The sequence below is a fragment of the Dendrobates tinctorius genome, unplaced genomic scaffold (genome assembly GCF_039654945.1).
Source record: "Dendrobates tinctorius isolate UK_male_01 unplaced genomic scaffold, ASM3965494v1 ptg000022l, whole genome shotgun sequence".
In the NCBI taxonomy this organism is placed as follows: Eukaryota; Metazoa; Chordata; class Amphibia; order Anura; family Dendrobatidae; genus Dendrobates; species Dendrobates tinctorius.
Genome location: NW_027361690.1, coordinates 117,947,425 through 117,971,066, shown reverse-complemented (window position 1 = coordinate 117,971,066; position 23,642 = coordinate 117,947,425). Strand labels below are relative to the sequence as shown.

The 23,642-nt window shown below is 46.8% G+C and overlaps 1 protein-coding gene and 1 pseudogene across 1 annotated transcript in view; one reads left to right on the top strand and one right to left on the bottom strand.

Annotated features, from left to right (window-relative positions):
• The window catches only part of LOC141084386 (pyroglutamylated RF-amide peptide receptor-like), a 274,608-nt gene that overhangs the window by 75,501 nt on the left and 175,465 nt on the right, over positions 1 to 23,642 (bottom strand). The window lies entirely within an intron of this gene.
• Positions 819 to 2,502, top strand: LOC141084013 (uncharacterized; annotated as a pseudogene).

Below are 23,642 nucleotides of genomic sequence, written 5' to 3'. Positions count from 1 at the left end.
GAGAGCACACAGAATTGGAGACATTTCCACACCTTCTGGTGCCTGTGAAGAGAGATGCCAATTGCAGCCTGACACTATCTATTTACTATTAAAAAGCAAAGTTATACAAAAGCATTAAGAAAAAAATAATATATTCATTGGCAAATTAACCATAGTCCAGTCACAAACCAGGGATTATAAAATTAACCTGAGAGGCTGGTCTAGAAATATGATCTCCAGGTTAAATCTATAAATTAGGCCTTTACACATAGAAAGCTGTTCACAGACTGAGGGACAGCCAAGCTGGTGTAAGCCATTCCATATTCATCTTCCCCTCAGGGAGCAGAATGACAGACTGCAAAGTTTAGGTATTTCTATAAGTTTCTCACTTTTATTTTACCGCTGTTTTGCATATTTGTATGTCACTGTTTATTTCCATATTTTTATATCCTTTTATTGTATGCACTGTACCTTTTCTATTACAGCTTAAAACTTTAATAAGTTTGAACCTTGTATGCTCTAAAGAATCCATAGCCTTAGAGTGTATGATCCTGGTGATTGGTATATAGTAGTAGTAATTCCGGAAACACTGTGTGTTCGGTGAGTGGTGGCAGCAGTGTATGAAGCGGGGTGTATGGTCTGTGTCGGGGTGTGATTTATTCTCCCACTGCAGCATAGAACAAAGGTTGAATGCTGAACTGAGTGAGAAAAGAGAGATTAACCCTTGCAGGCACAACCCCAAGTCATGTGGTGAGAAGTGGGTACATGACAAATTGGTGGCAGAGCGGTGAGATAGAATTTATTTTTATTAGAGCATTAGTACATGGCTTAAGCAATTACTGTATTCCCTGTACTAAAGACTTGGTATCATTGCGAGGAGTGCACCAGTTCTACAAGGTTCAACTCAGTGGTTACTTAGACATACTTGCAAACAGTTTCCCTTTCCCGTTTTTCTTTTCTATCTTTTATTTGGCAAAAGACTGTTCACTGATATGGCAGCCCAGTACAAGAAGCAGAACAAAGAGGCTCTGATCAACCTCTGTGAGCAGAGAGGAATGGAGACAGCCCACAAATCCAAGGAATTGCTTATACATGCCTTGGTCGAGCAGAATATAGAGCAAAGTACTGAAGCACCGGGCCAAGGAGACCGTCCACCTCAGAGACCCAGCAATGCCTGCTCTTGCACCAGAGATACCTGATGGAGGTGTCAGTAATGCCAGTGCTGCGAAGCCTGTGGACTTTACTTTACGAATGGACTTACAACAGCTGAGAACAAGTGATCCAAATCTGCACCTGCAGCTTATTCTACAGTACCGACAGGCTGAGAGAGAGGCTGCAGAACGCCAGGCTGCTGCTGCAGAACACCGGGAGGAGAGAGCTTTCAAGCTTCAGATGGCTCAAATAGAAAGGGGTAACAGCCCTCAACTAACCCCCTCCCAGGACATAAACTCAAGACCATGTTTGGAAAACTTACCTGTGATGGAGAAGGATACGGACTTAGATACTTTCCTTTGGGGGTTTGAAAAAACCTGCAGGCAATACCATCTACCCCATGAGCAGTGGACACAGTATCTAACTCCAAGGTTGAGAGGCAAAGCCCTAGAAGTTTTTGCTGGCCTCCCACCAGAGCTAGATGGGAACTATGAGGCACTAAAAGAGGCCCTGATCAGGAAATACAACCTAACCACAGAAGTGTACCGGAGAAAGTTCAGTAACCTACAGCATGGATCAACTGATAGCTATGCGGATTTCATGAGCACCTTGAGGATCCCGTTCCACCAAAGGATCAGAGGACTTTCTGTTAACAGTTTTGAGGACTTAACGGATCTTATGGTCAAGGAACAATTTCTTCACATGTGCCTCACGGATGTATGACAATTTGTGTGTGATTGAGAGCCACAAACTGCTGATCAGGTTGCAAAGATTGCAGACTGTTATGTGGCTAACAGGATGCCTGAGGTGCGGAAGCCATCGAGATTCAGCTGGAAGGGTGGCAAGCCAAACGGGGACCCTTCTCCCTCTGTCGGCTGATCACCAGTGCTGTCCAAGCCCACCTCCTATGGGGTTCTGGGGAATAGACATTCTTTAGGCGATGCACGCCGATGCTTCTCCTGCAAAAAAGTGGGACATGTGAGCGCAGTCTTTCCTGACAGGAAGAAATGCCCAACTACAACCACAAAGCTGTCTGGGCCCCTACCTTCTGTCCTCTTTGTGGCCGGCTCTGATGTGAGGACCAATAAGAACTGTCAATCTGTCACTGTTGGCAATAAAGTCACCACTGGTCTCAGAGACACTGGGGCAGAGGTGACTCTGGTGTGTCCAGCAATGGTAAACCCATCCAATATCATACCAGGAAAGACTATGTCTATAATCGGGATTGGTGGTGTCAGCCCTCCCGTGCCCATGGCCCTTGTATACCTGGACATGGGAGCAGGGAAAAGACTGAGATTGGCGGAAGTATCAGAGGCTATTCTCACCAATGTGTTGCTAGGCACAGACTTGGGAAGGATGGTGTCCCACTAGGTCCCTCCCTTGCAAGCAAATGCTACAGAGAAGGTGGGAGCAAGTGACCCACCTGAGATCCCAGGCGAGGAGGGAAAATGTACCAATGCACAGGACGGTACATTTGTGGCAGATGTGACCCGGAGTCAGGCTGTGGCTCAGACAAAACCCAGAGATTAGAGGATGAGTCTCAACTAGAACTGCCTGAACTGGAGGATCATACTATGGCCCAGGAGCCTCCTCGCATGGCAGACCCCCAAGGTCCCTGATAACCAACACTGAAAACTCAGCTTCAGACCAGAGACTGGCATTCACACTAGGCCAGGGCCTGCAGACTGACAGTCAGAGCTTCCAGGAGGCCCTGCGGACAGATATCAGTCTGGAGAAGCTCAGATGTCTTGCAGACCAACCCCCACTGCTTCTGACAAAGACCGAATTTACTGGGACCAGGGCAGACAGTATAAGGACTCTCCCCACTGATACTACAGAACCTTGGGACTGTGAAAAGCGGCTGGTCGTTCCTTATCTATTTAGGGGACAATTATTGAGAATTGCTCATGAAATTCCTCTGGCTGGATACCTTGGAATACAAAAGACTAAAGCTCGCCTGGCACATAACTTTTATTGGCCCAAGATGGGGACAGATATTGCCAATTACTGTCGATCATATGTAGTTTGTCAGGGAGTTGGAAAGTCTGGGAATATAAAGAAAGCGCCATTGATACCACTGCCAGTGATCGATGAGCCTTTCCAGCGAGAAGCTGTGGATATCATAGGGCCACTTGCAATGCCTAGCAGCTCTGGGAAAAAGTTCATGCTCACAGTGTAGGGACTATGCTACATGGTATCTGGAAGCTTTGGCACGGTCCTCCATCCGAGCAGACAAAGTGGTGGATGCTTTACGGACTATTTTCTCTTGTGTGGGTTTCCCCAGGGAAATGTTAACCGATCAGGGAACTCAATTCATGTTCAATCTGATGGAAAGCCTCTGCAAAAATACAAGTACAGCATTTTGTGGCCTGCGCCTATTATCCCCAAACCAACGGACTCTGCAAGCATTTTAACAGAACATTAAAACAAATGCTCAAAATGCTGGTAGAGACTGAAGGGAGAGACTGGGAGCGGTAACCTCCCTCATCTGTTGTTTACGTACAGAGAGGTACCCCAGGCTTCTACAGGATTCTCCCCATTTGAACTGGTTTACGGGAGGAGGGTCAGAGGGCCACTTAATTTGATTAAGGACTACTGGGAGGGTGACCCCAAAACTATGGGCGTCTCGGTGGTTGAATATGTACTGCGACTCAGAGAAAGAATGCAAAAACTGAGCAACCTGGCCCATGAGAATGTGACTCGGGCCCAAATCAACCAGAAGGTGTGGTACGACCGTAATGCCAGACTAAGGGCCTACTGTATGAGGAGGGGCCAAAAGTTTGGGTGTTGGTCCCTATGTTACAGAATAATCTACAGGTTGTATGGGAGTGACCATACACTGTACACAAGCGGCTAAATGATGTTAATTATGTGGTGACCCTAGATGAACATGCAAAGCTTCAGGAAGTATTCCATGTAAATATGTTGAAGGCTCATCATGATAGGGAGGCCTGTGTCTTACTTGTCTGTAGCGTGCTTATCTGTTACTGGATGTGGGGGCTGGGACTCAGTATATGGAGTCCCTGGAGTCAGCAGCATTAAACCCTGAACCATCCCATATTCAGAGTTCTGAGCTGATGGGGGTGCTCAGCAAGTTCACAGAAGTCTTCCCAAGGAAGCCTGGGAGGACGCACTTAGCAACTCACCATGTAGACACTGGTACCAATCCCCCAGTAAGGCAGTCTGTATACCGGGTGTCAGCAGAAGTGAAGGCACACATGAAGGAACAGGTAGAGGAGATGCTGAACCTGAAGGTAATACAAAAATCCCAGAGTGCCTGGGCCTCGCCTGTGGTTCTTGTCCCGAAAAAGAACAGTACTACCCGGTTCTGTGTAGACTATAGGAAAATAAATATACTGACTCCATGTGAGTAGTTGGGGACAATGGGAAATTGCTTAGATGGAGCCTGATATTACAACAATATGATTTTACATTTCAACATAAGATAGGAATTGATCACAGCGATGCTGATAGCCTATCTCACCAAGGCGGGGAGGAACCAGATACGCGCTCGGGAGCTGACCTGTAAGTCAACCACCATGCACGTTCATAAGGAGGGAGGTGTGGTGAAATATGTATTTGTATGGATGTATCACCAGCAGTAACTTAGCATCTGTTCTAGGCTGCAGAGACCTGCGAAATCCATAAAGGCAACAGGTTTCTGCTAATAACCAAGAAAAATTATCTTACACAATTGGTGCAGAATCCAACCAGAGGAGCAGCACTTTTAGACCTAATACTATCTAATAGACCTGACAGAATAACAAATCTGCAGGTTGTTGGGCATCTAGGAAATAGCGACCACAATATTGTACAGTTTCTCTTGTCTTTCGCTAGGGGGACATGTCAGGGAGTCACAAAACTTAACACTGAACTTTAGGAAGGCAAAGTTTGACCAGCATGCCCTTAATCTGGTTGACTGGAACAATGTCCTCAGAAATAAGAATACAGATAATAAATGGTAAATGTTTAAGAACATCCTTAATAGGCACTGTAAGCGGTTTATACCTTGTGGTACCAATATTCAAAAAGGGCTCGAAAAATGAACCTGGAAATTATAGGCCAGTAAGTCTACCCTCTATTGTTGGTAAAATATTTGAAGGGTTTCTGAAGGATGTTATTCTGGATTATCTCAATGAGAATAACTGTTTAACGCCATATCAGCATGGGTTTATGAGGAATCGCTCCTGTCAAACCAATCTAATCAGTTTTTATGAAGCGGTAAGCTATAGACTGGACCAAGGTGAGTCATTGGATGTGGTATATCTTGAATTTCTCAAAGTGTTTGACACCGTGCCACACAAGGGGTTGGTACACAAAATGAGAATGCTGGGTCTGGGGGAAAATGTGTGTAAATGGGTTAGTAACTGGCTTAGTGATAGAAAGCAGAGGGTGGTTATAAATGGTACATTCTCTAACTGGGTTGCTGTGACCACTGGGGTACTGCAGAAGTCAGTGTTGGGACCTATTCTCTTCAACATATTTATTAATGATCTGGTAAAAGGTTTACACAGTAAAATATCAATATTTGCAGATGATACAAAACTATGTAAAGCAGTCAATACAAGAGAAGATAGTATTCTGCTACAGATGGATCTGGATTAGTTGGAAACTTGGGTCGGAAGGTGGCAGATGCGGTTTAACAATGATAACTGTAAGTAGGCAAAAGCACGGCTCACACAGAATCCTCCTTACACGGCGGCACCCTGGATTCCTCCTGCGGGCACTAAGCGCTGTATCTGTTTGCAGAGCCTGCACCCCTAGCGCTGTTAACCCATTCCTGTAGCCCTGCTTTATCCAGTCACATTAATCCAACTCCAACCAGATAGACTCGTGCTCCAGCCTCTATATAATAATACCAGCAGCAAAGACTTTGCTACCACCTAAGGATATCTATTACCCTATCTGTATCTTTTGCAGTTTTCTACCAAAAGAAACAAAAAAAAACCTTTCTGATGAAGGTCCGTTGTTGGACCGAAAATGTTCATACGATATGAGTCTATTCTTGTCTGGATGCTAAATAAAGAATATACTGCTTCTTCATTTTTGAGTGGCAAGTATTTTTGTACATACACAATGATAACTGTAAGGTTATACACATGGGAAGAAGCAATCAATATCACCATTACACCGTGAACGGGAAACCACTCGGTAAATCTGACATGGAGAAGGACTTGGGGATCCTAGTTAATGATAAACTTACCTGGAGCAGCCATTGCCAGGCAGCGGCTGCCAAGGCAAGCAGGATCATGGGGTGCATAAAAAGAGGTCTGGATACACATGATGAGAGCATTATACTGCCTCTGTACAAATCTCTGGTTAGACCGCACATGGAGTACTGTGTACAGTTTTTGGCACTGGTGCTCAGGAAGGATGTAATGGAATTAAAACGAGTACAAAGGAGGGCGACAAAATTAATAAAGGGGATGGGGGAACTACAATACCCAGAGAGATTAGCAAAATTAGGATTATTTAGTCTAGAAAAAAGACAACTGAGGGGCGATCTAATAACCACGTATAATTATAAAGGGGATAATGTAAATATCTCTCAGAGGATCTGTTTATACCAAGGAAGGTGACGGTCACAATGGGGCATTCTCTGCATCTGGAGGAGAGAAGGTTTTTCCAACAACATAGAAGAGGATTCTTTACTGTTGGGGCAGTGAGAATATGGAATTCCTTGCCTGGTGGTGATGGCGAACCCAGTCGAGGGGTTCAAGAGAGGCCTGGATGTCTTCCTTGAGCTTAACAATATTATATCTTACAGTTGGGGCTACTTTCACACATCAGGTTTTCGGCGTCAGGCGCGATCCGGCGTAGTGCCGGAACGCCGGATCCGGCAAATGTTTTGTAAAACCGGATGTGACGGATCCGGTTTTCTGCCGGATCCGTCTTGTTCTTGACAGACAAAACCGGATCCGTCTCATCCGGTTCATCAGTTTTTCTATCCGTTTTTCGACGGATTACGCCGGATCCGGTTTTTAAAAACACCCCTTGTGGCCTTCCGAACGGGATTGGCTACTGGAAAACTATATATAGCGTGTTCCTACAGCCCTTCTTTGACAGGTTGTAGAGGAGAAAGTGCAGGTTGGAGAGAAGAGCAAGTTACTGGCGAAGATGGATGTTGTGATTGGAAATATTTTGAAGAATTTGGCGGATTTTACAGCGGAGGCGAATCGTTTGAGGGTGATTGTTCTGGAGAAGGAGAGAGCGAGACAGCAGCGCATCAGGCATCGTAGACGACGTTTGTGGATCCACCCCATCACAGCCAAGAGAATGACGCGTGGGGTCTATTCTACACTCTGCATGGACCTTCGACGAAACCCGGATACATTTTTTGGATATGTTCGGATGAAAATGGAGAATTTTGATTACTTGGTGGAGCGCATTGCACACCTCATAAGAAAAGCGGACACCTATTGCCGCTTCTCTGTTTCACCCGCAGAGCGTCTGATGGTGACTTTAAGGTAAGCCACATTTATTGGATGTGCTCGCATCAGAGCACACTTTCACTGCAATCTTGTTGGTGGTAGTTTGTATCTCCAAGTGTTATAGCTGAGTTTTGGTATGTAATGCTGTGATTTAAAACTAATTGATTGTTTTTTAATTCCCCACAGATTTCTTGCAACTGGAGAATCCCTTTCGTCACTGCATTTCCAGTACAGACTCGGGATTTCCACCATATCTGGAATAGTGAAGTACACATGCCATGCACTGTGGGACTCCTTAGCTGAAGAGTTTTTACCAGAGCCCACAACAGAGAGGTGGATTGAAATTTCAGAAAAGTTTCAACAGATATGTCAGTTTCCCAACTGCTTGGGCACTGTGGACGGGAAACATATCCGCATTGTAAAGCCAGCCGGATCGGGATCGGAATATTTCAATTACAAGAAATATTTTTCAATTGTCCTCATGGCCATCGCTGACGCGGTATACAAATTTATTGCTGTTGATATTGGGGCCTATGGCCGCTCCAATGACTCTCAAGTTTTCAAACTGTCTGCCATGGGGCGTAAACTGTATGGAAACACCTTCCAGTTCCCACCCCCTAGACCGCTGCCGCAAACATCTGGTCCACCTATGCCATTTGTCTGTGTAGGGGATGAAGCCTTCCAGCTGTCAGAACACCTTTTGAAACCGTACTCTAGCAGAGGATTGACAAGAACAAAACGCATTTTTAATTACCGCCTCACAAGAGCAAGAAGAATGGTTGAATGTACCTTTGGTATTCTGACAGCCAAATGGCGGGTCCTATTGACTGCGATCAACCTCAAGACAGAAACTGTGGACGAGGTGATCAAAGCTTGCGTGGTACTCCACAATTTTGTTATCTGCAAGGAACCCATTTCCATTGAGGACACCTCTGAAGAAACCACCTTGCAAGATTACCATGACATTACCACTAGAAGTTCTGTGATGGTTTCAGTAATGAGGGACAATTTTGCACTATACTTTATGTCCCCTCAAGGCAGAGTACACTGGCAGGATGACAGAGTGTGAAAGATTTGTGCCCAACCAAACTTGTGTACCTTCTGTACCAACAGTATATACCTTTGCCAACCAAAGTTGGCTATCTTGTCATGGTCTCTATTTTTAGCTTTAGGCCACAGGTGTGTACCTGGTTGTGTTTTATGCAAAGTATTTCACCTTTTAACAAAAGTTGTGTACATTGTTAGGAAATTACCAACAATAAACACAACTTTTTAGGTGAAATACTTTGCTTCAAACACAACCAGGAACACAACTGTGGCAAAAAGCTAAAATTTACCCACAGTTATATACCTGGTTTTGAATACCTTTTTACCTTTTAAATACCCTGTATTTAACCTTTTTTTTAAACATATTTCGCCGCAGAAAGAAATGACAGACAACCAGTGTAAACAATAATTTAACTTTTATTTAAAATATTTTTTTTTTGTAAACTGTTTTTAAAGTTAAAAAAACTTTTTTAATAAAGGTTTGAAACCAACTGGGCATTTTTATTACAAAACACATCATAAATCTGTGCAGTGTGGGGTGGAAATACTGCTGGAGGGGCTGCGGGACACTTCAACACTGGGAGTTTGGAGAGAGGATTGGGATCGTGGTGGGGAAGGAACAGTTAGAGGTGATGGTGTGGAAAAAGCTACAGAATGGGTGGACATGTGGCAGGCAGAAGAGGTGGTGGGCGGTGGAGTGGAGGGTTGGGCAGGGACTGTAGGAGCAGATGATGTTGATGGCAAGTTGTATGGGGAAGGAGTTTGGTACGGGGAAGGAGTTTGGTACGGGGCAGGTTGCTGGAAGTGGGGAGGTTGCTGATGCTGGGGAGGTTGCTGGTACTGGGGAGGTTGCTGGTACTGGGGAGGTGGATGGTATGTAATAGGAGGGGGAGGATGGAAAGTGGCTGGAGGGGGTGCAGATGTAATAGGAGGGGGAGGATGGAAAGTGGCTGGAGGGGGTGCAGGTGGAGGAACTACTGTGGTGGGAGGAGGAGGTTGGGAGGTAACTTGCTGGAGAGCACCGTGGCATGAATGCATTACATGCATCTGCTGGGTAGGAGATAGCGTGTCCATGCGCTCCACAACAGACCTGAAAAAGGTGTGGTTTGGCGAAGATCTTGCTTCTGAATGCATGGTATGCAGAAGTGTCTTCACCTCCAGAATGCTGGAGTTGATCTGCAGAAAGCCTGCGGAGATTTGCTCTGACAAGACTTTTAGACAGTTCTGGAAAGATGCATTCAGATGCAAGAACTCTGGCGCATAAGTCTTTTCCTGACCCCTCTGCCGCTGCCGCCCAGTACCCGCAGGTGTACTAGAGGTGGCAGGGGCAGAAGGGTGGGGTAAAGGGAAATCGATCACCTCACCAGCAGCTTCATGTAATGTAGGCGGCCACGATGCTCCTGTGCTGGTGGATGGGACAGATGGGTCGAATGTGTGGGAAGGCTGGGAAGGTGCAGATGTACCGGGGCGGTCGAAGTGTCCCTCGGTGCCGGTCTCCTCAGGGATCGCCTCAGAAGGGTCCAATCGTGCAGGCTCCCGAGTGCTGCTCACCGTGCTGTGGAATAAAGAGAAAAAAAAACAATTAAAATAGTGACATGGTATGGCCCTGGCTGAAAAAAAAAAGTTACATCTAACATTTTTTTTCACATGTGGTGTGTAATATTTACCTTCTAGTGACCATTGTTTCCCGGAGGAACGACAGGGCTTGTGCGTACTTGTACTTGCTCCTGCGTCCTCCAGATCCACTCGGGGCCCGCATCTCTTTATTGAACTCCTTCTTGAAACGATCCCTCACAGACCGCCACCGCTTCACAATTCTGTTCCCTGAAACGAGAAAGGAGTGGTTAGTATACAACATCAGTGTTTCCCAAACTCCAGTCCTCATGGTCCCCAGGGGTCATGTTTTCAGGATTTCCATAGTAAATAGAAATCCTGAACACATGATCCGTGGGGACCACGAGGACTGTTGTTCGGGAAACACTGGTTTACATCAAGCAACCGGTACTGTATATACTTACGCTCTTTAATCTGGGCCCGAGCATCGAGGTCCTCCCAGCGGTCCACAAGGAGCGAACAGATTTCCTCCCAGAGTCACCGGGTAACAATCAGGTCAGCGTGGCGGCGGTCAGCCATATTCCAGAGCGGCTCCCTTTCTCTGACGAGATCGATGAGGTGGTCCACATCGAGTCCTCCATCCTCACCGTCAGAGTCAGGAGCACGCTGTGAAGGCTGTTAAAGAAAAAGACAAAAATAACATAATTAGCCTCCACAAAAGAAATGAAATAAGTGCAAAAAACAAAGCAAAAATATTTATACTTACACGCTGGTGACCGCCGCGTTGCTGTCGCCGACGACCCTGGGAGGCACTGCGAGGACCTCTTGGCCGAGCACCAGATTGGGAAGACTAGAGAAGAAAACAAAAAATGTTATGTCTTTGGATGTAGGCATTTGTTTGCTGTGTGTGGTCTGCAGAACATTGTTTTCTATTGTTGTGTGTAGTGTGATGTTGTGTTTCTGCGTTTGATGCCAAAATCTTACCAATTGTGAGCCCACTCCAGGTGTCTGTCCACCCCTTCCTTCTTCTTCTGGGAGCTCCTCTTCATCTTGTGATTCCTGTTTTGAAATAAAAGGCAATGAATAGACATATATTACAGAGATGATGGATTTTGGAAATAAAAACTTACCGTCAAACGCTGACGATGCGAGGGAGGGCTCCCAGAAGAAGATGTGCTGTCTTCCTGCTGGCCAGACTCCATGGCTGTGGGTGGTGTTCCTGCTGCTGCCATTGCTGCTGCTGCTGCATCTCTTGGGCGGCTGTTGAATAAAGAGAAACAAAGGGCCAATGAATATCTTGATATTCCATGGCCCTAGTTTGGAGGAATGGGGGATCTGATAATTACCGTCTCTCATCTGCTGCTGGACTCCCCTCCTCAGCATGTTCCATTTGCTGCTCCATTTGGCGTGGTGGTGGTGGTGCTGATGGTGCTGCTGCAGATGTCTCCTGCCTTCTCCTGCTCCTGGTTCTTGGCTTGGGTGGCATGTTGGGTGTGGCTGAGGGTCCCACTGTCTTGCTTTTATATATGTCTTGTGGGCAGAGCTACTGAGCATGCTCAGACCAAAAAAACCGGATCCGGCCACCGGATCCGGCTGTCGCCGGATCAGGCGCATTGCGGCGCTCATAGGCTTTCATTGTGTGAAAAAGCCGGACACGCCGGATCCGGCGTGTCCGGCTTTTTCGCCGGAGACAAAAAACGTTACAGTAGCCGTTTTTTCCAGACGCCGGATCGCGGCACATTGCCGGATCCGGCGAAAACCGGATGAAACGCATGGCCATCCGGCTCGATCCGGCTCTAATGCAAGTCAATGGGGGGGAAACCGGATCCGGCATTGCATTTCGCCGGATCCGGTTTTTGTCAAAAGCGCCGGATCGCGCCTGACGGCGAAAACCTGATGTGTGAAAGAGGCCTACTAGGTTCTTTAGAAGGACGTAGATCTGGGAATTTATTTTGACGGAATATAGGCTGAACTGGATGGACAAATGTCTTTTTTCGGCCTTGCTAACTACAGTGGGGCAAAAAAGTATTTAGTCAGTCAGCAATAGTGCAAGTTCCACCACTTAAAAAGATGAGAGGCGTCTGTAATTTACATCATAGGTAGACCTCAACTATGGGAGAAAAAAAAATCCAGAAAATCACATTGTCTGTTTTTTTTTCATTTTATTTGCATATTATGGTGGAAAATAAGTATTTGGTCAGAAACAAAATTTCATCTCAATACTTTGTGATATATCCTTTGTTGGCAATGACAGAGGTCAAACGTTTTCTGTAAGTCTTCACAAGGTTGCCACACACTGTTGTTGGTATGTTTGCCCATTCCTCCATGCAGATCTCCTCTAGAGCAGTGATGTTTTTGGCTTTTCGCTTGGCAACACGGACTTTCAACTCCCTCCAAAGGTTTTCTATAGGGTTGAGATCTGGAGACTGGCTAGGCCACTCCAGGACCTTGAAATGCTTCTTACGAAGCCACTCCTTCATTGCCCTGGCGGTGTGCTTTGGATCATTGTCATGTTGAAAGACCCAGCCACGTTTCATCTTCAATGCCCTTGCTGATGGAAGGAGGTTTGCACTCAAAATCTCACGATACATGGCCCCATTCATTCTTTCATGTACCCGGATCAGTCGTCCTGGCCCCTTTGCAGAGAAACAGCCCCAAAGCATGATGTTTCCACCACCATGCTTTACAGTAGGTATGGTGTTTGATGGATGCAACTCAGTATTCTTTTTCCTCCAAACACGACAAGTTGTGTTTCTACCAAACAGTTCCAGTTTGGTTTCATCAGACCATAGGACATTCTCCCAAAACTCCTCTGGATCATCCAAATGCTCTCTAGCAAACTTCAGATGGGCCCGGACATGTACAGGCTTAAGCAGTGGGACACGTCTGGCACTGCAGGATCTGAGTCCATGGTGGCGTAGTGTGTTACTTATGGTAGGCCTTGTTACATTGGTCCCAGCTCTCTGCAGTTCATTCACTAGGTCCCCCCGCGTGGTTCTGGGATTTTTGCTCACCGTTCTTGTGATCATTCTGACCCCACGGGGTGGGATTTTGCGTGGAGCACCAGATCGAGGGAGATTATCAGTGGTCTTGTATGTCTTCCATTTTCTAATTATTGCTCCCACAGTTGATTTCTTCACTCCAAGCTGGTTGGCTATTGCAGATTCAGTCTTCCCAGCCTGGTGCAGGGCTACAATTTTGTTTCTGGTGTCATTTGACAGCTCTTTGGTCTTCACCATAGTGGAGTTTGGAGTCAGACTGTTTGAGTGTGTGCACAGGTGTCTTTTTATACTGATAACAAGTTTAAACAGGTGCCATTACTACAGGTAATGAGTGGAGGAAAGAGGAGACTCTTAAAGAAGTTACAGGTCTGTGAGAGTCAGAAATCTTGATTGCTTGTTTCTGACCAAATACTTATTTTCCACCATAATATGCAAATAAAAGGAAAAAAAAACAGACAATGTGATTTTCTGGATTTTTTTTCTCAGTTTGTCTCCCATAGTTGAGGTCTACCTATGATGTAAATTACAGACGCCTCTCATCTTTTTAAGTGGTGGAACTTGCACTATTGCTGACTGACTAAATACTTTTTTGCCCCACTGTATGTTACTTCTGTATGTCTCACAAAGGTGATAGCATATCATAGCATATCAAAGATTAACCCTTGAAGGCCCAACCCCAAGTCACATGCTGAGAAGTGGGTACGTGACACAGCTAATGGATGGAAATTAGAGAATATGTGGATATAAGGATGGACTAACCATTGGTGTCACCTGTGCAGCAGTATAGGGGCCCAATAGGTTACAGGATCCACTGTTTCCTGCTATCAATTGCAAGGTAGTTAGAGCTTCAATGAGTAAATTTCATAGCTCAAGATTACAGATAATAAGTTGCTTTATGATGAGCTACTGTATGTGAAAAAGCAAGGTAGATGCGTAGGAAAAAATCTTTAAAATTTAACTTTTAATGTTCCACTAAAAAGAACCTAAGTGGTTCATAAACTTACTCAAACATATACAGACAAAGACAACACACCAAAAAAATCACATGTAAACATCACTCACTCCAGTATTGCACCCAAATAAACAGCCAGTGGGCATGATATCATTAAAAGCATGAAAAACACATCAGTGCCTTGGGAGTTACACTTATGTATGGTCCTGGAATTTGTCCACGTGTTGGGGTACTGTATGGATGTTTATAAAAGCCTCTCCCATCAGATGTGGATGATTTTGGACCTTAACACTTTGCGGTCTAGTGAAGGAAGGAACAATGCTGGGTGAGATTGTTCCATTTCTTTATTTATTCATATTGTTTTTGCGTCCTCATCCACAACATATGTTAATACTCACCAGGGCATTGATGTGTTTTTTGAGCTTTTTATGATATCATGCCTACTGGCTGTTTATTGGGGTGCAGTTTTGAAGTTGTATATTTTCATTATTAGTAGGGTGTATTATTTGAAATGGTATTTTTCCATTGCCCCTACTCTTTCTTCTATATCACATCACTGGAGTGAGTGATGTTTACATGTGATTTTTTTTGGTGTGTTGTCTTTGTCTGTATATGTTTGAATAAGTTTATGAACCACTTAGGCTCTTTTTAGTGGAACATTAAAAGTAAAATTTTAAAGATTTTTTCTGCACATTTACCTTGCTTTTTCACATTCCTTATATTGATTGGTAGACCTATTGTTAATTTTTTTATGATGAGCTATGTGTAAGGAGGAAGACTGGGCTGCGGGTGCTTGCTTTCCCGGTCCTGAACTGTGTAGGCTGCATCCCCTGTTGCCTGGGGGAAGAAATAAGAAGCCGGACCAACTTCCTGACCTGGGGAGGTAAATATAAAATATAAATAAACATATAAAAGAAAAAGCATATGCAGCATCGAGCAATTTGGCGCCAACCCGCAGCAGCGCGCAGTCAGGTGAGTGGGGCGCTCCGTTTTCCTCACCGAGTACTGGCGTTGCGACAGGCCTCGGCATCTGCAGAGGAACCGCTGCACTGAGAAGGGCCGTGCATTTTGCAGTAGCCAGAGAGAGGAGTGCTCCGTCCTATGAACACCGACATTGCGTAGACCAGTATCCGTTGACTTCCGTCGCTAAGAGCCGGGACTTGAGTGAGAGAGGTGCAGTGTACCTGGTGACTATTAGAGAGCAAGATGCTGTATGTTCTGTGTATGTGAGTACTGCATTCGTGCCACATAAGATAAACCTGGTACGGGACAGACACTTACACTCTGATTTGCTAGTTGATACTTGCTGGCCTGTGTTGGACCAGGACAGCGCTGCGGCCTTAATTGACTCGGCCACATCAAATTATCGAGTATGGGCTCAGAGGAAGGTATCGGAGACCAACCTCTGCCGCCAGAAGACAGATCCTTGTTGCCTACAGGACCATCTTGGATAAGCACCGTGCCAGCCATTTTTGGCGTTATTGACTCTCCAGCAGAGTTCACAGTCTGGGGAACTACTGTCATGTTAAGTGATTCACAAGAACTGCCATTACCTGATTCCTTGTTCCTTAACTCTGCATATCCTTTGCAAATTGAACTGTTTGTTCCCTCACTTAACTGTTTACCTCCCTGAGTGGAGCATCCTATTGTTAATTAAAACTGTTAACCCTTGCTCTGCCCCCTGTCCGTCACTGCATCCATATGAAGGGCATGTGTATCCCAACCCTAAAGTTATATGTAATGACTAGAGTTGAGCGACTTTTGGTTTTTTAGGGTCGCGTTTCGTTTCGTGAAACCCGACTTTTCCAAAAGTCGGGTCGAGCAAGATCGTCCGATTACAGGGAAAAGTCGGTGTCGTCCCGAAACACGAAACCCAATATAAGTCAATGGGGAATAAAAGTCGGCAGTGAGAGGAGGACAGGAGACACACCTACAGTGCCCATTTGAATGCCAAAAGCATCAATTCTTCTTACTTAAGCTTGTCAACCTTAATTAACTTCATAATACAAGTTACGCACTGAAAAATGGGGGTTATTTGGCTACAGTTGTGGGGGGGGAGGGCTAGCTCCAGGTTTTCATGTGCCCTGGGCGAAAGAGCGCCCCTTTAACACATACCACAACTCATCATGCTCCGATACGGCAGAGAAATAGCGGTATAGTACAATGAAAAATACTTCACTTTTTACATCTCATGACGAGGCCCATCTATTTCTCCATACAGAATCATTGGTCCCATATAATGTTTGAAACAGTATATGATGAGCTCCACATAATGCTACAGTATATGTTGGTCCCCATGGATGAAGCTCCACTGTCTTATGGGCCCAAATAATGCTCCAAACATAATGGGCCCCATTTCTAATGCTCTAGTGTATAATGGGCCCTGTAAATGCTGCTCCAGTGTCTGATGTCCACCTTTGGAATGTTCCAGTGTATGGTGGGCCCCATCTATCATTCTCCAGAGTATAGTGCTCCCCAAAAATTGCTGTCCCAACATTGAAAACAATCAAATAAGTCTCCTCGCTAGGGAATCCCTGTACTTGTCTGGACTCCTCGTCGTCCCCATCTTCCATCTCACTGCACAGTATTTCAACTTTGCAAGTGCTGTGATCCTGAGTAAGCAGGGGGGGGCCCACTCGTTGGCGACGGCACTGGCACAGGGCCCCTGATAGTACGGTGGTGTGTCTGATGGCGGGTGGGCCGAACCTGCACTTTCATCTGCAGCTTCCTCCTTGTCACCGTGTAAGATGGAACTGTATATGGGAAGGGTAACCTGAGTTTCATCAGGGTCAGATTCAGGCCGTGTAGCGTGCGACGGGAATGTAGTGGTCTGGGTCAATGTACCAGCAGATTCATCGAGCACTGGCTGGGCATCAGTGCACTTGTGTCGCCCCCAGGAGTACGGTCGCCACAGTGGCATTACCTTCCTCCTAGGGAGTGTGATGTCATGCTTGGGAGCAACGAACGATCTCTCTAGCAGGTTAACTGATTGGGCGGCGTTATTCCCACGAGTCATGACCCTCCAAACAGCGTTCATGAAGGCAAAGTGTTTGTTTTACGTGGGCAGTATGGTTGCAAAGCTGAACCTTAAAGGAATGTCCAGAAGGGCACCACCAGGAGTGGAGCCTACGGTTAAATTCGACTCCACCTGGGAAACCTCAAACATGCCAGCTACAGAACAGATGCACACATTGCAAGCTTAATTCCGTTAACGAACGAGACTCCGTCATGCCCCGCGGTCCGAGTCCGGCCTACTAGAGGGACACGTGAGGCTCTGGCACATGAGATTGGCCAATGACTGGTGTGTCATGCCCTTACATGTCCGTGGCTGCATGTGCGCTACACTGAAAAGGCCAGCGTTTGTCGCTTACAGGTGCAGATAACCCGCTGAACAACGTTAGTGATGGGGATCACTGATTACAATTATTACCCGCGAACAATGATTTCCCAGTAAGTGCACGTCAACCGCAGTTCCGGAATTAGGCCTAACCGTCATTCCTGAAAAAATGTAAAACTTACGTGTGCAAACCACAGGTGCTGTAGCTTGCTTAACAGCTCGCCAGCCGTTCTCACGCCAGTATGGATTACACGTGATTGCACAAAGGTGAGAAAGGGTACCGTATCCCCAGATAACATGTATGGATAGCGTACACATTCAAAATATATGTCTATACATCAGGAGGCAGGCTCAAACGGTGTCAGGCCCAGTATGGATTGCACGTGATTGCACAAAGGTTAGAAAGGGTACCGTATCCCCGGATAACATGTATGGATAGCGTACACATTCAAAATATATGTCTATACATCAGGAGGCAGGCTCAGACGGTGTTAGGCCCAGTATGGATTGCACGGGATTGCACAAAGGTTAGAAAGGGTACCGTATCCCCGGATAACATGTATGGATAGCGTACACATTCAAAATATATGTCTATACATCAGGAGGCAGGCTCAGACGGTGTCAGGCCCAGTATGGATTGCACGTGATTGCACAAAGGTTAGAAAGGGTACCGTATCCCCGGATAACATGTATGGATAGCGTACACATTCAAAATATATGTCTATACATCAGGAGGCAGGCTCAGACGGTGTTAGGCCCAGTATGGATTGCACATGTTTGCACAAAGGTTAGAAAGGGTACCGTATCCCCAGATAACATGTATGGATAGCGTACACATTCAAAATATATGTCTATACATCAGGAGGCAGGCTCAGATGGTGTAAGGCCCAGTATGGATTGCACATGATTGCACAAAGGTTAGAAAGGGTACCGTATCCCCGGATAACATGTATGGATAGCGTACACATTCAAAATATATGTCTATACATCAGGAGGCAGGCTCAGACGGTGTTAGGCCCAGTATGGATTGCACGTGATTGCACAAAGGTTAGAAAGGGTACCGTATCCCCGGATAACATGTATGGATAGCGTACACATTCAAAATATATGTCTATACATCAGGAGGCAGGCTCAGACGGTGTTAGGCCCAGTATGGATTGCACATGATTGCACAAAGGTTAGAAAGGGTACCGTATCCCCAGATAACATGTATGGATAGCGTACACATTCAAAATATATGTCTATACATCAGGAGGCAGGCTCAGACGATGTTAGGCCCAGTATGGATTGCACGTGATTGCACAAAGGTTAGAAAGGGTACCGTATCCCCGGATAACATGTATGGATAGCGTACACATTCAAAATATATGTCTATACATCAGGAGGCAGGCTCAAACGGTGTCAGGCACAGTATGGATTTAATGGCCCAGACTACACAGCGGAGGAGCAGGGAGAGGTAAAGATTGCAAATGCTGGGGCCCTGCCCAAGCAAGGGGGGCCCACTCGTGGGCGTCGGTACTGGCACTGGGCCCCTCATAGTACGGCGGTGTGTCTGACGGCGGGTGTGCACCACCACCGTCAGAGACACTTGATTGCACTATGAGGGACCCTGTGCCAGTGCCTGCGCCCAAGAGTCGGCCTACCCACCTGTCCAGGGCAACGGCACGTGCACGGTGTCGTGCGCTAGGTGGTGACCCCGGCCATGGGGGGGGGAGGCAGCACAGTTAGGGAGTTTTAGAAAGTGGCATATGTTGATGTTGGACATTCAGCTGATGCAAAAGGTGAAATAGGTCAAGTCCCAGGAAGAGGTGGACCAAAGCAAGCCATTTTTCTGTCACCCTATGTGTCATCAGGGGAAGGTGGGACAAAATCCTTGGAAACCCATGCGTGGTTCATTTTAATGAAGGTTAGATCATCCACATTTTGGGTTGACAGACGGGTCCTTTTTTCTGTCAGGATTGATCCAGCTGCACTGAAGACTCTTTCCGATAGCACACTTGCAGCTGGGCAAGCGAGCTCCTGTAAGGCATATTGTGCCAATTCAGGCCAGGTGTCCAGTTTAGCGGCCCAATAGTCAAAGGGGAATGACCTGTGTGGGAGAATATCGATATGGGAGGAAAAGTAGTTTGTAACCATAGTTGACAACTGCTGTCTCCTGTCACTTTCCATCGATGCTGTATTACCAGTTGTGTGAGCGGTACTTGAAAAATCAGTCCACAACATTGTCATGAAACCCCTGTCTCCAACGCCATTTCAGCTGTGTGCACCACGAACACCTCTGGCAAGCTGCCCCCGGCCCGTACGGCTCGTGTGAGAACCATCACCACTGCTGTGTGCTGGGAATGCCTCAAGCAACCGATTTACCAGAGTTGCTTGTTTATTAGCCAATATTAGGTCAAGGTTCTCCTGTGGCATGATATTTTGCAATTTGCCTTTATAGCGTGGATCCAGGATGCTGGCCAACCAGTAGTCGTCATCGTTCATCATTTTGGCAATGCGGGGGTCCCTTTTTAGGATCAGCAAGGCATAATCTGACATGTGGGCCAATGTTCCCGGTGTCAATGATGCACTGCGAGTGCTGGTTGGAGGAGCACTTTCTGGCAAATCCACATCCCTCCAGTCACGCACAAACCCTGTACCAGACCTTGCCACGCCAACATTTTCACTTGCCCCACGAGATGCATCCTCCTCCCCTAAGTAATCATCCCCATCATCCTCCTCCTCCTCTTCTTCCTCCACCTCGTCCAGGAGAGGTCCCTGAGCAGACAATGGCTGAATGTCATCAAGGATTCCCTCCTCCTCTTCCTCCTCATCAACATTGGCTGCAGAAGCCTGCTCCTTAAGGTGCATCAAAGTTTGCATGAGCAGACGCATAAGTGGGATGCTCATGCTTAGGATGGCGTCGTCTGCGCTTACCAGCCGTGTGCATTCCTCAAAACACTGAAGGACTTTACAGAGGTCTTTCAGCTTCGACCACTGCACACCTGTCAACTCCATGTCTGCTCTCAAAGTGCCTGGCCGTGTATCCTCCCACAAATGCATTATGGCCTGCCTCTGCTCGCACAGCCGCTCCACCATGTGCAGGGTGGAGGTCCACCTTGTTGCAATGTCGATAATGAGGCGGTGGTTGGGAAGGTGGAGCAATCGCTGCAGCTTCTGCATACGAACGGAGTGTACAGGCGACCGGCGGATGTGCGCGCACAGTCTTCGCACCTTCTGGAGCAGGGCTGTTAACTCCGGATAATTTTTGAGGAAGCACTGCACCACCAAGTTCAAGGTGTGAGCCAAGCAAGGTATGTGGCTGAGTTTTGAAAGGGCTATGGCTGCCACAAAATTACGGCCGTTATCACTAACTACCTTGCCTGCCTCAAGATGTACACTGCCCAGCCATGACTCAGTTTGTCGCTTCAAGTACTCGGCCAGCACCTCGGCGGTGTGTCTGTCGCCCAAACACATCATCTGCAACACAGCCTGCTGACGCTTTCCACTAGCTGCTCAATAGGGGGACACCTCGTGTGCAACAGTGGCAGCTGCAGATGGAGTGCTCGTACGACTGCGCTCTGTGGACGAGCTTTCGCTTCTGGAGGAGGAGGAGGAGGAGGGTCGAACGCCTACAGCCAACTGTTTCCTATACCGTGGGCTAGGCAGCACTGTCCCACCACCGCTGTCCCCTGTGGACCCTGAATCCACCACATTAACCCAGTGCGCAGTGATGGACACGTAACGGCCCTGGCCATGCCGACTGGACCATGCATCAGTTGTGAGGTGCACCTTTCCGCTCACTGACTGCTTGAGTGCATGGACAATGCGGTCTTTCACATGATGGTGGAGGGCTGGGATGGCTTTGCGAGAGAAGAAGTGGCGACTGGGTAGGTCATAGCGTGGTACTGCATAGGCCATGAGTTCGCGGAAAGCTGCGCTTTCCACCAACCGAAAGGGCATCATCTCAAACGAGATTAGTTTGGCAATGTGGGCATTCAAACCCAGTGTACGCAGATGAGAGACTGAGTACTTTCTTGACCTACTCATAGTGTCTGGGAGGGTGAGCTGGACTTGAGAGCTGCATATGGTGGAAGTAGCGGTGGACAGGGCGGACTGAGAGAGGGTTGATGATGGTGATGGAGTTGGTGTTCTTTCTGATGGCCTAGAATCAGTCTTTCATTGATATAACAGTGGGATTCCCTGACTGCTGTGGCCTTGCAACGACACCTCAACATTTGCTGCTGTGCTAACCGGTGGGCTTACAGTGGGGGAAACAATGTAGCGTTGCTGACTACCTTCGTTGTGATCAGTTGCACATGTGGCACTTGAGGTTTGGTGTTGTGTCCACGCTTGCAAGTGCATGGTGTTTAAATGTCTAAGCATGCAACTGGTATTCAAATTTTTCAGATTTTTCCCTCGGCTAAAGGTCTTTGCGCACTTCTTACAGATAACCTTGGCCTGATCATGAGGATTTTGTTCAAAAAAGTGCCACACTGCACTCTTCCTACTTTGGCAGACATTTTGCGGCCTAGCACGCTGTGATGTTTTGACCCTCTGGACAAGCTGTCCAGCAACTCTTTTGATTTTTGGAACCTGTCTTTGGAGTGCTCCGGGCCTGCCAGATAACAGCTGTTGCGATGTCGATGTCTGCTGTGGATGCTCCTCATCTGAGCTATTGGAAGCAGCACCCTCTTCCCCCAATGGATGCCAATCTGGGTCAACAACTGGGTCATCCATCACCTCCTCTTCAATGTCATGTGCACCTTCCTCTGTGTCACCGTGTATGGTGGTATAGTGTGCGGGAAGGGGCACCTGAGTCTCATCAGGGTCAGAATCTGGCTCTGTACACTGCGAGGACAATGTAGTGCTCTGAGTGAATGTACCAGCAGAATCATCCATCAGCGGCTGTGCATCAGTGCACTCCATGTCAGATTCATCTTGGCCTGGGTAATTCACCATTTGACTTGATAATCCAGGCATGGTATGTGAAAACAGCTCCATGGAGTAATCAGTAGTATGGCCTGCGTCATCCTTCAATCTTGGTTGGGGTGAAGGACACAAGGAAAGGTGTGGTTCATGAACATGAGCCTCCAATGACGACTCAGTGCTTTTACTTTTTACAACTGAAGAAGAGGAGGCGATAGAGCTGGAGGCTGAGTCAGCAATGTAAGACAAAACTTTTTCCTGATGCTCTGGCTTTAAAAGCGGTTTGCCAACTCATAGAAAACTAAGCCTTCGAAGCCTTATGGAGCCAGACGATGACGCAGGCTCAACACCTCCTGCATTCGGTCCTATTTTGCTCTTGCCACTACCATCAGATCCACCACCAACACCATCATTACCAGCTGCCAACCCCCGCCCAATTCCACGGCCTCTTCCACCAGCCTTCCTCATTTTTGGTAGAAATGTAGACAAAATCCAACAAACTATATAGTAATGTAAAACAAGGTACAAGGTGTCTATAGGACAGGGGAGATTTTGAATTTCTGCTCACACTAGTGGACACTGGACACTTTTGGATTGTGTGAGGCCCACTGAATATCTGAGCGCTATGTCACAGGCTCGATGGCACAGCTGTGACCAAAGTGACTAGAGGATAAGGGAGATTTTGAATTTCTGCAGACATTGGACACTTTTGGATTGTGTGAGGCCCACTGAATATCTGAGCGCTATGTCACAGGCTCGATGGCACAGCTGTGACCAAAGTGACTAGAGGATAAGGGAGATTTTGAATTTCTGCAGACACTGGACACTTTTGGATTGTGTGAGGCCCACTGAATATCTGAGCGATATGTCACAGGCTCGATGGCACAGCTGTGACCAAAGTGACTAGAGGATAAGGGAGATTTTGAATTTCTGCAGACACTTGTGGACACTGGACACTTTTGGATTGTGTGAGGCCCACTGAATATCTGAGCGCTATGTCACAGGCTCGATGGCACAGCTGTGACCAAAGTGACTAGAGGATAAGTGAGATTTTGAATTTCTGCAGACACTGGACACTTTTGGATTGTGTGAGGCCCACTGAATATCTGAGCGCTATGTCACAGGCTTGATGGCACAGCTGTGACCAAAGTGGCTAGAGGATAAGGGAGATTTTGAATTTCTGCAGACACTGGACACTTTTGGATTGTGTGAGGCCCACTGAATATCTGAGCGCTATGTCACAGGCTCGATGGCACAGCTGTGACCAAAGTGACTAGAGG